The sequence below is a fragment of the Chroicocephalus ridibundus genome, chromosome 2 (genome assembly GCF_963924245.1).
Source record: "Chroicocephalus ridibundus chromosome 2, bChrRid1.1, whole genome shotgun sequence".
Lineage (NCBI taxonomy): Eukaryota > Metazoa > Chordata > Aves > Charadriiformes > Laridae > Chroicocephalus > Chroicocephalus ridibundus.
The window spans coordinates 134,587,013-134,602,373 of NC_086285.1; the positions used below are offsets into that span (position 1 = coordinate 134,587,013).

The 15,361-nt window shown below is 42.8% G+C and overlaps 1 protein-coding gene across 5 annotated transcripts in view; it reads right to left on the bottom strand.

Moving 5' to 3' along the window:
• STAU2 (staufen double-stranded RNA binding protein 2) overlaps positions 1 to 3,627 on the bottom strand; it is a 170,381-nt gene extending 166,754 nt beyond the window's left edge. For 2 of the 5 annotated variants that reach the window (XM_063327059.1, XM_063327060.1), the window contains exon 1: positions 2,192 to 2,351. The gene's annotated coding sequence lies outside the window, so the exon portion shown is untranslated. Of the gene's footprint in view, positions 1 to 2,191; positions 2,352 to 3,501 lie in introns of those variants that run through there. The other 3 variants (XM_063327055.1, XM_063327056.1, XM_063327054.1) reach the window with 3 other exon arrangements.
• Between the last annotated feature and the right edge of the window lie 11,734 nt (positions 3,628 to 15,361).

The following is a 15,361-nucleotide window of genomic DNA, read 5'->3' on the forward strand; positions in this document are numbered from 1 at the left end:
TATCTGCAAGCATTATCACGGTGAAACCAGCAACAGGAATGGCCAAGAAGCACAAAGGCAGAAAGGGGTAGCAGGGATTCCTGGTTTCCCACATGGATTTTGGCATCAGTACTCACAGCAGCTTTAGGAGAGCCATTCTTTGCCTTTGTTTCTCTTCCTCTTTTTGGAAGAGAGAGAAAATTCAAGAACTATTGTGAAAAAATACATCCTATTTGTGACCCAAAGATCAGAAATGCAATATAATTGGTTCTGGCAAAAGACAGACCTAACTCTTATCTTCCAGATCCTGCTGTTGCTGATAGGAAATCAATGTAAGCAGTGGAAGGAAAGTGAAGCTTTGGTGGCTTATTAACAGAAGTTGCGTTGTTACAGTTATCCTGAAAAGATGCAGTTAGGTCCTTCCCCACCACATCAGTGTGACCCCTATGAGGAAGTAGATACTTGATTCTGCAATGGGAGAAAATCTGTGCACATGTATACATGTCTTTACGATGTATACGCAAAAAAACCTGGCACTAAAACCAATTTATAGGCCTTTACAGGCACCCCTTATAAGGCCCACTCTCCAACTGTATGATATTATAAGAAGATGTATTTTGGGCTGAGGGACTGGACATAATTGATGAGAGATTTTTCAGTCTTTTTGAAGACTGACAAATCAATAGCCACGTATTTTGGGCAGGTCAAAACAAACCATCTAGACAGAGCATGACAGGTGCAGCTTTCCTAATGGCTGGAGAAGCAGCCTTGGAATCGGAGGATCTGCTTCACTACAGCCTGTTGCCTAACCTTCCCAAGGTCACTTTTCATGACACTTTACAAATAAAACACGTAGTATTTGATTCACTTCCCACATTCACACCAGTGTGCACCAGGATTACAGTGGAATTATATTTATAAACCTGTGTAGGAAAATCAAGCCCAATATTTGCCCCCAAGGAAGGGGCTGACTGAGTTAAGTGCTTACTAAAACTTGAAGAGAAAGATGGGGATAAACTTTTTGGTAGGGCCTGTGTGTCCAACAGGACAAGGGCTAGTGGTTTTAAAGTAAAAGATCTTAGAATAGATTAGTTTAGATTAGATTTAGTTTAGACTTAGACTAAACAGAAAGAAGAATTTTTTTTACAATGTGTGTGGTGAAACACTGGAAGAGGTCATGCACAGAGGTAGCAGATGTCCCATCCCTGGAAACATTCAACCCCGTTGGGTTGGATGGGGCTCTGAGCAACCTGATCTAGTTGAAGATGTCCCTGCTCATTGCAGGGGGGATGGACTAAATGACCTTTTAAAGTCCCTTCCAACCCAAACTATTCTATGATTAAAACACCTCTGATCAGGTTTTCCTGCAAATAAAATTAGGAAGTTCCTTTACAAACTGCTTTTACAATTCAGGATATAAGATTGTTCAAATTTATTATTATTTTGACATAATTCTTGGGGGATGAGGTAGCTTAAACTGGCAATAATACACATAAAGACTTTGGCCTCTAGACTACACCCTGAACTGAACCCAAGCTGGATGACTTCTGCTGAAGCTAAGCAACGTTGCTGAAAATCTCTCTGCAAAGCAAAGAAAATCTGAATGGCCCCTTCCCCTCAAAAACTACGAACAAGCAGGTGGTGTCAATCCTGTTCCTAGCTGTCAGCAATAGGAATCTTAGCAAAGACAGGCAAGAGCAGAAATCTCTCTCCAGGAGTTTTTCTACAGCAAAGCTAAGGTTCAGTGGCTGGAAATCAGTATTCAAAATCTTACACTGCTGCTGGCTTTCTAGAAAAAGTATTTCATTCAGAAATCTGTCAGCCTGGCACTGTTTATATAGGCAGCAATGTCACAACAAAGCCTGCACAGAACCTCCCTGGATTTAGTAAATGGCTTAAATACATTAATATTACTACACTGGTGTAGATTGCTAACCTGGAATTACCACACAGCTCAGGAAGACCTTACTCCTGCGCAGCTTGATGCCACTAGTAACGTAAGTGAGATATAGCAACGTATGCTTGCTTACAGAAGTGCTATGCAACTACGCCTAGTTACACCAGAGCAAATAATCTTTTATCTTGCAGAGCTGTGGTTACTCATGCACATCCCTCAGGACTGTTCAAGACAATATTATTTCACACAAAAAGAGGAGCTACAATAGCAACACTTCATCTACTCTTTTGTATAATATAAACTTTTTTTTAGTACCATGGTAGTTGCATGGGGAGCCTTCCAAGCACGGCCTGAGAAGCTTACGTCTTGGTATCCACAGAAACAGCTTGCTGGCCGTAAGGCAACGCTGGGCAGATGCACTGTGGGGAAATTTTTCATTTGGGTATCACCGTCTTGGCGGGTGGGACCCTGAGCACTGCAAGGCAAACAGCTCCGCTGCGGGATTCGCCCTCCCAGCCGGCCCCGAGCAGCCCATGCTGTCCCTGGTTGTGACTTCCAGGCCTGGCTGCCATCGAAATGAACTTTCTCCCACCAGAGAGACCCAAACACCTGGAAAATGCCACCTGGGCTAGGCCTTTTAACAGCAGTAACCCCCTGGGTCCCATCCCCACTGAAGCCCCGAAGCCCTGCTGCAGGGCGAAGGCCGGCAAACCGCCCCACTGCCCATCGCTTCGTGGACGAGACGCCGACATCCATTTTGGGAGTGGGAGAGCCCAGTCCCGCCGGCGAAGTTTCGGGCCCTGTCCGAAGTTTGGGGGCAGCGCAGGATGCGCAGAGCGAGGAGGGGGCGACTTAACATGGCGTAGGAAAACGCGGCGGCCGAGCTGCGGGGTCCCCGCCGCTGACCGGGCGAGGAGAACGCCCGACGCCCCTCGCCGGCGAGCTGCCACCCGGCGCCCCCGAGGCCGCGCACCTCCACCCGGGAGGGCACGGCCGGGCCGAGGCGAGGCGGCCCAAAGGACGAAGGGCAAGTTCGGGTGGCGCACACACACAACTACTTCCCGAGGTCTGAGGTAGGGCAGGCCCGCCGCCGGCCCCGCCGAGCCCAGCCTCACCGTACGGCCCGGCCCGGCCGGCCGCGGCCCGGCCTCGCCGCCACGGCCGCCGCCAGCAGCCGGACTCGGGGTGCGTGTGGGAAGCTGCGGCGGGGGCTGCTCGGCAGTCCCCGGAGGCGACGGCGCCGGGGCGGCCCACCTGTGCCCCCCCTGCCCGCCTCCTCCACCCCTCAGCGAGCGGCTGGGGGCGGCCGGGGGGCCCCGCGGCGGATGGCGGGGTTGGTGCCTCCTCCACCGCCGGAGCGGAGCGCGCCAGCACCGCCGTGGCGCAGAAGCGCCTGCCCGGCCCCGGGGTGGGGGGGGCACCGAGGGGCCGGCGGAGCCCTCGCCCCGGCGGGAGGAAAGCGGGGTGGGGGGGGGCAAGGCGGGACAGGGACTCGGACATCATGGCTGAAGCAACCCCCTCCCCTCCGGCCTCGGCCCGGTGCAGCTCCTCCACCCCAACCCCCGACCCCGGTTTCCCCGGCCTCCCCGCCCGGCTCCGGGGCCGCCCCCCGCGGGCGCGGTTACCTGCTTCCCGGGGATACTTTGGAGACGCCTCCAACATCGGCAAACACTAAAGAGAACTGACCCCGCCGCCGCGGCGGCCGCCGCCGGCCCCAACCACTCCGCCACCCCACCCCCCCCACCCCCCCGCCGTCGCCCTCCCGCCGCCCCGCCTCAGCACCGCCCGCCAAACTCCCACCCCCCCTTACCCCCCCTCCCCACCCCCGCCGGCCTCCCCCGCCTCTCCGCCGGCGCCTCCGCCTCGTCCCGCCGCCCGCGGAGGGCTGCCGGCGCCGCGCCCGCCGCCTCGATTCCCCCCCCGCTCCCCGGGCGAGAATGGCCCCGTCCGCGTCGCCTCCCCCCCCGCAACCCCGGCCCGGCGAGGCGGAGCGCAGCGCCCCCAGCGGCGGCGCGGGGCCTTGTTCCCCCTCAGCTCCTCCGCGACCGACCGCCCTCAGCCCCAGCGGGGCCCGCGGATCCACGGGCTCCCCCTTCACGCGTGGGACCCTGTGAGAGGCGTGTCCCGTGGTGGTTGTAAAACCTCGCTCCTTTGACGTTGCCCGGGCTCAGGGAGAGAGGACAAGGTGCGATGTTTTTAAACTAAGAGAGGGTAAATTGAGAGCACAGATCCTGTGGAAATTTTTCACGCTGAGGGTGGTGAGGCACTAGCACAGGTTGCCCAGAGAGGTGGCTGATGGCCCATCCCTGGAAACATTCGTGGTTCAGGTTGGATGGGGCTCTGAGGAGCCCGATGTAGCTGAAGATCCTAGAATGGTTAGGTATGGAAGGGACCTTAAAGATCACCTAGTTCCAACCCCCCTGCCCTGGGCAGGGACACCTCCCACTAGGCCAGGCTGCTCGAAGCCCCCTCCAACCTGGCCTTGAACACTTCCAGGGATGGGGCATCCACAACTTCCTGCTCCAGTGCCTCACCACCCTCATAGTAAAAAATTTCTTCCCGATCTCTAATCCAAATCTACCCTCTTCCAGCTTGAAGCCATTACCCCTCGTCCTATCACTACATGCCCTTGTAAAAAGTCCCTCTCCAGCCTTCTTGTAGGCACCCTTCAGATACTGAAAGGCCGCTATAAGGTCTCTCTGGAGCCTTCTCTTCTCCAGACTGAACAACCCTCATTGCAGACCTTCACAGGTCCCTTCCAACCCATCCCATTCTATGAATCTCACTAATTCCATGACTAACTCGGTGCATTCTTTTGGACAGCTCTGCTTCCGTGCCCTCCCAACCAACACCAGGCCTCTGGTTCTGCCATCAGGAAACCTTTACCTTGTTGCCTCCTTTCAGGTTTTCGCGCGTCCCCTACAGAAGGCAGAGCTGGACAGAAGAAATAAAGAAAGCAAAGCACTTTGCAGTTAGATTTGGGGATGTGCAAAATGGAGATTAAAGGCTAAATAGTTTCCTGGAGATAAAGTCTTCCTTTAAACTGGAAATCAACGGAAGACTAAATGGGGGAGAAAAAACAAAGAAATAAATTTCTTACCATCTTGAGCACTAAAAAAGATAACATTCAAATTCTTTATCTCAAAGTAATCTAAAGTTTATTGTTCATTAAAAAAAGGCGGCTTCCAACTTTAATGCACAATCCCACCTAATTTAGTTTGTAAAAATCTGCTCTCTTGATTGGCTCAAGTAATTATTTGCCAAGTTACACAAACCAGGAATTTTTAAATCCACGGCAAAGGCAGGTAGAGACATCAGAACTTGAAGCAATGAATTTCCTCTCTGATTTGCAAGACTGCAGTAACAAAACTCTTCAGGCTTAGAAACAAAACCAGATTTATTGGGGCAAAAGATGCCTGTATCTTTTTACTAGGCAACTGGATTTTAATTATAGCTATGAGAGTTAAAACGTTAGATATAGCAAATGTAATTTAAAAAAAACAGATATTTACTCAGTATCAGAATGGATTCAGAGTTCAGATTTCCTCCAGTATCTGTTATTCCATACTCATGACTTGAAACCAAGTGGTGGATCGTTACGAAAACTGAGCAAAAAAGAAAAAGATGCAGCCTGACAGGATTCCCACGCGCTCGTGGTACAGACACGCTCCAATAGCCCACAGCCCGGGGGAATTCTGGTAGGAAGCTTGTATATTGTAGGCAATAATTTACATGCCAAATACATGTAGTGACTCTTAGCAGCAGGGCTGGATCACGAGTATCTAAGTGATAGCAAGGTTTTATTCATACTAACAGAACACTAATATGACATTTACAACTTGTTTAAACACATTTTGGGAACTCCACAGTTGCTAAGACAGTTTTATACATACCCTGTATTCGGCTGTGGTAGCTTCTCATCCTCCTCTTTTCATTCCTCCGTTGTTTAGTTTTCTGTTTCCACGATTCCTTACCCCTGATTCCATTTCATTTTAAGAACTGAGCACAGAAGTACACAGTATAATACAATTTCTTATGTATTCTTCTGATATGATTTAGCAATGGGTAATAACACGAGGACTTTTCATAAGGCTACTACAAGTTTTTGCGTAAGTAAAGTTCATTCAGAAGCTGAATCATGACAATGTCGTCTATAAAAGTTTATGGGGTTTGTGGGGGTTTTTTTTGTTGTTTTGTTTTTGTTTTTTTTTAGTTTGTTGGGGTTTTTCATTGATTTACGTCAAATTTTACTTTTTACTTACAACCCTATAGCACAGCATATCCTTAGTGTAACCAGCAGAGAAATGCACCCAATGAATGTCAGCATTACGTTACAAGGGAAGTTTTCTGAACTTTTGGCAATAGATATAATTCCCACAAGCCTCAGAAATCTCCAGTCTGTGCTATTACTTCAATACCCAACAGTTTTACAATATTGCTATTACTACACAGCTAAAAGCTTAGTTTAAAAACATCTCTTGAAATATATGTATCAACTCAGAAGAGTGTCATATCTTAATATACATTTTGTGCTGCAAACGGCATATAGCTGAAAGAAAACTGAATACCAAAGAGCAAGTTTTATCCAAAATCTTACTATATATGAGATACTCGAACAGGCTGCCCAGAGAGGTGGTGGATGCCCCATCCCTGGAGACTTTCAAGGCCAGGCTTGATGAGGCTCTGGGCAACCTGATCTAGTTAAAGATGTCCCTGCTGACTGCAGGGGGGTTGGACTAGATGACCTTTAAAGGTCCCTTCCAACCCAACACATTCTATGATTCTATATATTTTAAATACACTGGTGACTTCTGGACTGTATTTTGCTTTTTAATAAATTCCCTATATGATTGGAGCTTTACATGTATGAACAACTAAGTTGCATTACTAGCCACTTGTTAGATTTACTGTACCTTTATGTTTTGGGTTTTTTTTCCTCCTGCTGTTGAGATATGGAACAAAGGCTAGTCAGTACCTCCAATAAAAGCAGCTTAATAGAACCTTAAAACCTCCTGATTTTTGTAACTGAGATGCACAGCTTGTACACACTCCTCCACTCTACTCCATTAGTACGCAATGGGAGTGTCATGACTTGCCCAACAATCTAGTTTCAGTAAGTTGTTAATAGGAGTAATTAATTCAGTGTGCAGTCTGAAAACAAGAGGAAGAAAAAAAAAAAAAAAAGCCACACTAATGCTTAAATGCCTGCCCAAATGCCGAACTGGGGGAAAGCGTACAGAGCAATTCCATTTGGTCTGTACACATGAGGGCAAGACACTTGAAGACACTTGGCCTTGTCATTTTTAACCTCAGAGCCAGAAAAAAAAAAAAAATTGGCACTTTCAAACTGGCTTGCAAAAAATCAAAATATTTTAATTTTTACTGATAAATTTTATTATTAGAATTGTGGGGTTTTTTTTAAAAAACATCATCAAGAAATGAGTTTCTACCCCTCAATAAACACTGGTGCAACAAAACAAAACAAACAAAATCCCCAAAGAAAATGCAGTGATGTATTTAACAAGGAGGAGACTGACAGAACCAAAGAAGTAGTAGCCTGCTTTTAAATCAATAAATTCAAAACAGAAAAATTGATTGGAAAGCACCTCTGAAGGTCATCAGCTCCATCAAACTCCTTGCCCCCTTAAAGTAGGGGCAGCTTTAAAGCTGGATCTGACTTTGGAGTTAGCAGGTTGCTCAGTTTACTTTTGAAAATCTCCAAGGACGGAGATTTTTCAACCTTTTCCAGCAATCTCTTCCTGGGTTTGATAAAGCTTATTTTTAGCTGTACTTTCAAAATGTATATTAAAGAACTTAGATGACAGTTTGATACTAAAGTTGAAAGAGTAACTAAGCTAATGCAGAGTGCTCATAATATACCAATAGGAAGTGGATAATTCATTATTTATATTAGTCATCCAACTGAATGAAAGCCTCTAACACCTTAATACCAGAAGAATGGGTCAATTTTTTAATAATATTTTCCCAATAACTAAAAGCTATTAGAAAAGCAAAAGCCAGGAGTCTATGATTAATTTGATTAAACCCCAGTACTGTTAGTAAACCTAAGTCTAATCAGACTGTTCTCCCCAATTACAGGTGCAGAACTGTAACTATGAAAGTAGAATTTTGACTACAATGCATGTCATACAAGTGACTAAAACAATTTATCACCTTATGTAGTACATAGAATGAGAGACATGAGCAAACCAAGATATAACAAACTCAAGAGTAAATACTATGAAGAATTTTCTCAGTTAATGGAAACCATTTATTTTTTATGCTCCAGTGAAGACTCATCAGCACTGAACTTTAACAACTCACGTAACACATTATATTTCATGATTCACATCTAAAAATGCGAGTTCCCTAAATCAGATGAATCACACAATCACTCCAAGAATCTAAATGAAGTGAACTAGAACTTGTGCTTGTCAGCATATACTCAACTTCTTCCATCACTTCAAATAGCATAAGGACATTGTGCAACCTCCAGGTCCTCATCTCCATTTTTTTCAGAACACACCAAAGTGAATCCAGCCAAAACAATGTGCTGATTCTGCAACTACAAGCTTACATCTTACATTACAAGGTATCAAAGTAATTTCTTCATTTGTTGGCCTGCTGACCCAAATTCAGATCACTCTGCAGGTAGAATTGTATTTTCCTGTAATTATTTGCTCCCATTGCTTTCATACATCAGTGCTGGAAAGATGGGTTTGTCTAAATAAAAACTCTACCCTTTTAATAATGCTAGTGAAATTTAAAAATCATACTGGTAAATTATTTTATAGTAAATATTAGGAGTTGTATTAAACATTCAGAAAACAGTCACATTATTTATTACCCTATTCATGTATCCAAAACTGCACAAAAGCTAGCCCTAAGACCCTAGTTTGAGTTTCCACATTTATTTTGGGTTATAATGACGTGACTGTGTTTGTGTCAGCTATTTCCATCACTTTCCATTTATTTTCAACACAAGAAACTGTAAGAACTTTCTCTACAGTCATCCCACCTTCTTACAACGACAGAAAGTGTGATTATGCATATTTATGCCTACCTCGGTAGTAGGCATAGTAACTGTATAAACTGGTGTGTGTGTGTATGCACAGTTAGTTGATATATGCAAGTTCATCATCTCTGTTGAATGCAGGAAACTTCTCACATTTTCTCTGTGTTTTCCAGATGTAGAAAAACCTAGGTTTGGATTACTCCCGTAAAACACAGATCACAGGATTTCAGAAGAAAACTCAGATATCTAATTCAGGTCAATCAGGGCTTCAAATCTCATGACTACAGGCAATGAAGACAAATGTACCTACAGTTTGATGAATTAGCAAGAATAGTAGCAGAACTACCAACCTGAAGATCACGGCGTATCGGTTTTCCATTACAAAGCACACAGTCAGACATTTAGCAATAGCCCACTTCTGCATTACTGGGCTTTGCTACTTCATGAGAATACACTGGCTCTGCTCAGGAGAAAACACGGGAAAGCCAAAGTGTAATTAATGACAAGCCAAAGCAGCAATAGATTCCATAAGATTAAATTCCTGTTTACGAGCCCGGTTTGTTTTTTTTTGTTCTGTTTGGGTTTTGCTTTACTGATAGCATTCTAACTATGTAAAAAGGCTTTCAAACAAGTCCAGACACGATGCTGTTTTCATTGACGGTGTTGTACGAGAGCATCACACCCATCTTGAATTGCTTCAGATTCTCAGTAGTGCCTCTCACTGCAGGCACCGATTACAGCAGCGTACTTCAAACACAACCAAAGCTACACCAGTAACAGCACCGGGCTGTCTGTACATCAGTGTCACCATTAGGTACATTTATTGGCACAGTCGTGCTGGTGAGCGATTGTACCTAATCGTACCTATTGGTGACTTTACAGAGAGCAGACTGTGATGCACTATGTCACAGAGAAAGCAGGGATCGGGCCTTTTAAGTCTTGAAGAAAGTTAAGGCCAGCGTTGGACATGAAAATTAAGTGTTTCACTCATCGCCAAACACATACTTGTACTGGCATTAAGTTTACCTGCCTTAGTTAAGTAGATGTAAAAGGACACAACTAGTCTGGAGAGAACTGAATCAGTAGAAAGGTGCTTTCCATTTTGCATAGTTTGTTTGCTTTTCCACCCAGCTGTATATAAGCTACACTGCTACAAAACGTGTTGCGTACTTCACTTACAATCTTATATTCCTTCTTATAACCCTCCTAAAACGATCCTTTTATTGCAGGACCATGGGAAAAAACTCTGCAACGAGAACTCAAATTTCTACCATTTTGTAGAAGTAAAAAAATTACTTAAGGCCATGTTATAAAATTATACAGTAAGTTAAACCTATATTAAATTAGTAAGTTTTTAAATGATTATTCTCTTGGAATGAGGACTATCTTAGGCATATATGGAGTCAAACATCAAGCAGAAAAGAGAAAGAAATTCTCTGTACACAGCATAATGCAGACTCTGCATACAGAAAAAAGCTTCCCCCCCTAGAAAAGCTTTGGAAGTTACCAGTATTGTGAACATGAATCAGTAAATAACATAAAGGGCTTATCATAGTCAATAGGAACACCACCAAAGCATTGCCTGCACATGCTCCTACGTATATAACCTCATGAATGGAAACAATAAAAGCAAGGACAACCAGCAGCATTGTCACTCAAATGATGTTGGTTTTTAGACGATTACGGATGCTTCCAGTTTGCTGTTAGTGCTGCCAGCATACACTAGTTTCAGTCTCAGTTTGCCCAATTTTTTTAAGTGACAGCTCTTATAGCCACATGCTACTTCTTGGGACAGCAGCAACACAGAGCTTCAAAACATGTGAAGTGTTACTGAGTAAGCAGTAGGTACTACGTGAGTTGAAAATACAGAATCTGTGCATCTCCTCCTACATCAAATTGAATTTAACTACTCAGTTTCACCTATGAAGTAGTCATTTCTTGGTAGGCTTACCATGCAAGAAGTTCGTTGTGTATTATGCATGTTATAACAACTAGCAATGTAACTTTTTCACAGGACAACAGTGAATTAATAGTATAACAATGTATTCTGAAAGAGAGACAGATCATATTTATGTTAGTTGAAGTTGGTTAAAGCTGTTTGGCTTCAGATCATTTTACAATCCTGTCAAAATTAAGTCTCCAACTCTTAGTAAAGTTTTGGGTTTTTTTTGGACTACATAGCATTCCCTAGTAGTACCTGAGAAACCAGGAAGACACGATTAATGTCCAGATATGACTTAGCCTATTCCTACAGATTAAAGAAAGGAAGGAAGCTAACAGAAGGAACTTCCAGAATTACAAAAACACATAGCAAAGCACCATACCAGGTCTATTTTTCACCTGTAAGTCTTCCAAATCTTTTGTCAGGCACAGTATGAAGTCTACTTGGCTCAGAGTTTACTAGGATTTCTAGAAAAATTACTGTAAAGGCAAAAAGAAACCTATTAGCTCAGTTCATGGATAGTTGTCCATCCTCTGAGTCGTAAAGTTTGATTGGACCAGTGTTTTTTCTCAGTATAGCATATCCCAACAAACTCTGATATTGGTTTTCATACAGGACCTTGATCCTTCAGTTGCATCATGACCAGAGTTGCACTGTATTTGCCGGCTTATACTTTGGAAGAGCTTCGTAACGTAAGAATTACAGCTTGGTGCAATTACTGATGTCCTCTTAAAAATAACACAAAGAACCAACGCTGTGCCACCAGCCACCGATTCTCTGAGAATCTTCAGAAATCTATCAAACTTAACCTTCAAGAACTGGTTGTTCCCCCTCTCATTTCTCCCTCCCACCCCACATTTATCTCCATATGGCATCCTCAGTGCATTAGTCAACACAATCGGCAGGAGCATTTGGAAGATCATTCCAACAGAGGATTGTCTGGACTAATACTTATTTAAGGAAGCCGAAGTCACCTGTTACTCCAGCATGATGCTTAAGACAGAAGTTACTGCTTGGGGCATACAATGCACAAATGCGTAAGAGATTAAAAAAAAGTTATAGTCCAAAACTCAGTGTGATACATTAGTGCAAGGTGATGCCACCAATTTCTTTTTTCCCCTCATAAACTCAAATCCTTATGCAAATCAAGACTTCAGGCTTGATATACTCTGAATCATCTGGAGATTGTGTGCTTCATCAGTTTTGACTTGTTTACTTAGCGATATATGCTTCCTATACTGCTACTTTCACAGTACTAATCTTCAATGAATTGTCTTCACCTTATAAAGGTGTACTTTATTTTGTGCATGTGAAATATAGCTGTCCATGTTTTCTGTAGACATATGGACAGTTTAGAGAATAAGAGCATGACAGTCAAGAGTTATTCACTCTTCATCGGTCATAACGACAGCTGCCACACACTCCTTACTGACCCAGTACAAATAAGAAATAGAGATCAAAACCATCAGATTTCATCCATCTTTTGAACAAGACCTTCAAAGGAAGGGTTGAGATGAGGAACAGTGTGGTTCTGTCTTGAAAACCTCCTGCCACAGTGCAAGAGTCCTCTTCTTTAAGCATACAATACACAAATGAGATCTGTATCCAAGACTTCTGTCTCGAGTGTTTTCTGTATTAGAAGATGACTGTACCTCATTTGGCTTTCTATCTAATCTCAAGAGCATTTGATTTGTAACATAATGATTGCCTTCCTTTTGGAAAATAACTGGGCATTTTCTGAGCAGCTTCACTGAATCTGTAACTCTATATTTGATTAAGGTTTGACAATGTCAGTCTGATAAACTTAACCAAAAATATCCACACAGAGCAATGCTAGCAGCCTTGCTATTTCAAAAAAACCAAAACCCAAGAAGCCAACCAAAAAAGTCCTGGGCCCAGAAACTCAAGAAATCCAAATAGAGAGGTAATCACCTGAAGGTTTTGGAACAACTTCAGAATTTTTACTAGAAAACAGAGTTACAACAGATAGGAGAATCCCCTGCCACAGACTGTCATATGCAGCCCAGACCTCCAGCTCTCAGGGTTCTCATAGCACATAACTCAGCTTCTGCATAAATCAAGGTTTCTAGTACTTTACATTATGCACAAAAGTCTAAAGATATGAAACATTATCTCCTGAACTGCAGCTGCACAATCCCTTCTATGTCTGGTACTAGGTTCTGAAGCTCTTGATTATGCAGCAAGCTGATTCAATTTGCTAATTGAGAAGAAAGATTTTCACTTTGTCTTCTCAAGTCAGTTTCAGACTGGTGTAACATCCTAAATCATCTCAGTGCAGACTCAGACAATAGAGCTAGATGCAAGGTAGGAATGTGAATCATTGATCATTGAGGCTGGAAAGGGAAGGAGGAGGAGTTCGAATTCCTCCTTTTCAGCAGCAGTAAACTAAGAAAAGACACTGAATAGCAGGACTCCTGCTTGATTTTATCTTTAAAGATAAAATGCCCTGGAGAACTGCCTTAGCACCATCCAGATAATACTGTAGTCCTGGAAAAAGAAAGGGCCTAGAATGTTCACCTGAACAGATTTAACCTTGACCTACTTGGCAGAAAGCACTCCAAAGGGCTCCAAGAGAACAGGTTCCCACCTGCTGAAGACAAGACAGAATTTTTAAGGTCTTATCATGGAGATTTGAAATACCAAAAGACAGAACAGCACGAGGGAAGCAACTGTGCTCAATGTTACAGGATCTCAGACTGTAACATCTTTCTTTCAGGCTATCATTATGGTTTTCAGTTCTTCAGTGGATTCCTATTCCAGAAAAGCAGAGTCTCTTGTAAAGCTGCTCTTTCACCAGAAGTCAAGAGAAAAATGACACTTCAAAAGACCAAGTTACACTTGCAGATAGCATGTATGTAAACTGAAGTGGGTTAAATACAATCTAACCTACTATCACTGATACACACCTTAAGAGCTCCTGTGGAGTATTATACTAAAAGAGACTGTGGACAAAAGTTTATCAATCTGATCTCTACACTGATCTCATACACTGCAAGATCAACTGATTTTGCATTTAGGTCTTGCTTTTCAAATATAAAATAATTATCTGAATGAAACCCACACAGGTTTCTAAGGAAGCCACTTCATGACAGCAATTACTTTGGAACTGCAAAGTTACCAAAAATGGTCTTGCATTGTAATTTAAAAAAACCCCTTACTTTAAGTAGCTCCAACTTAGGAGTTGAATCAACTGCTCAAAAGCCCTCAAACACAACTTTAAAAAGTACTTAAAATCTAGAGGAAAAAATATGGCAAGCGACAGGACACCCTGCATTGCTATTACCAGTAAAATGAAATAAAAACAGTTTTTAAGTACTTTCAAATTTGTATTTCTTAATTGTATTTTAATATAGTAAAAGAAGGATCATGATATTTTTACTCTTCCAATTTTATTAAGGTATTATAAAGCCTGATGATTTGGAAAGTTCATGGGAGTCCTGGAAACAACAGGCTAACAAGTCCCTGGCACACAAACCAAATCCCAAATCACTCTTCCCACCCTGCTGCGTAGCTGCAGCTGGAGATGGAATATCACTAAGGCGGCTTAATTCTCCTTATCCAGTTCAACACTGTTCAGGTACCACTGCTATGACAGCAAACCCAAACTGGATTGAGTGATATGGGTTAAAAGTAACTGGTTTTAAAAGAAAGTTCGTTCAAACCTATCTTGTTTAGAATAATCAGGATTTGTCAGTGCACAAGCACAATATAATGCTGAATTGCTTCACCAGAAGAGGCAAAAACTATACTGGCTTCCCCCCAACAAAGCTAGAAATTATATAGCTGCATTATCACAAAGCTTTTAATATCAACAGGACATGCTCTAAGAAACATGAGTGCTACAGGTGTTGGTCCCCATGCCCTCCTCTCCCCTCCATGTTTTAAAACACCGTTTATTTTAATAAATATTTACATATACAAAAAAAAAATCACCAAGAATACGACTGGAAAGCCTTATTATCAATTACATTTAAACCCTTCCTGACAGACATTTGTTTAATCTGTTCTTTAAAATCCTATTACTGACCTGGGAATTTTATGGTCTCCTAAGACCACACCTTTAAGAACTGAGGTGTGAACTACATTTTGTCAGACTTTCAAATAAAGTAATAACTAAAAATCAAACATCCAGAACAGCGTTCATAATATATGATATGTGAATGTTAAAAACTTAATTTTGCACAAATATAGGGGGTTTTAGGTATGAAGAAAGTGCCTTACTTGTTCTGAAACAGAAGCCATCATCTCTTGAAAAAAACAAAAAAAAACCACTGTACAAAACTGAAAGCAATTTAGATATGAGGCAGCAAAAGTTTCATTTAACAGTCCTGACATACGCTAACAAAGTAACAGAAACTCTCTTCCCACCACTGGAAGCAAACAAGATTTCTGCATCTGAAACTCCCCATTCAATGTTCGAAGTATTTGTCAAATGGCAAAGAACTATGATAAGGAACTATTTGATCATCTACGTGAAATGAAAGCGCCATATCTTAGTGATTTATTT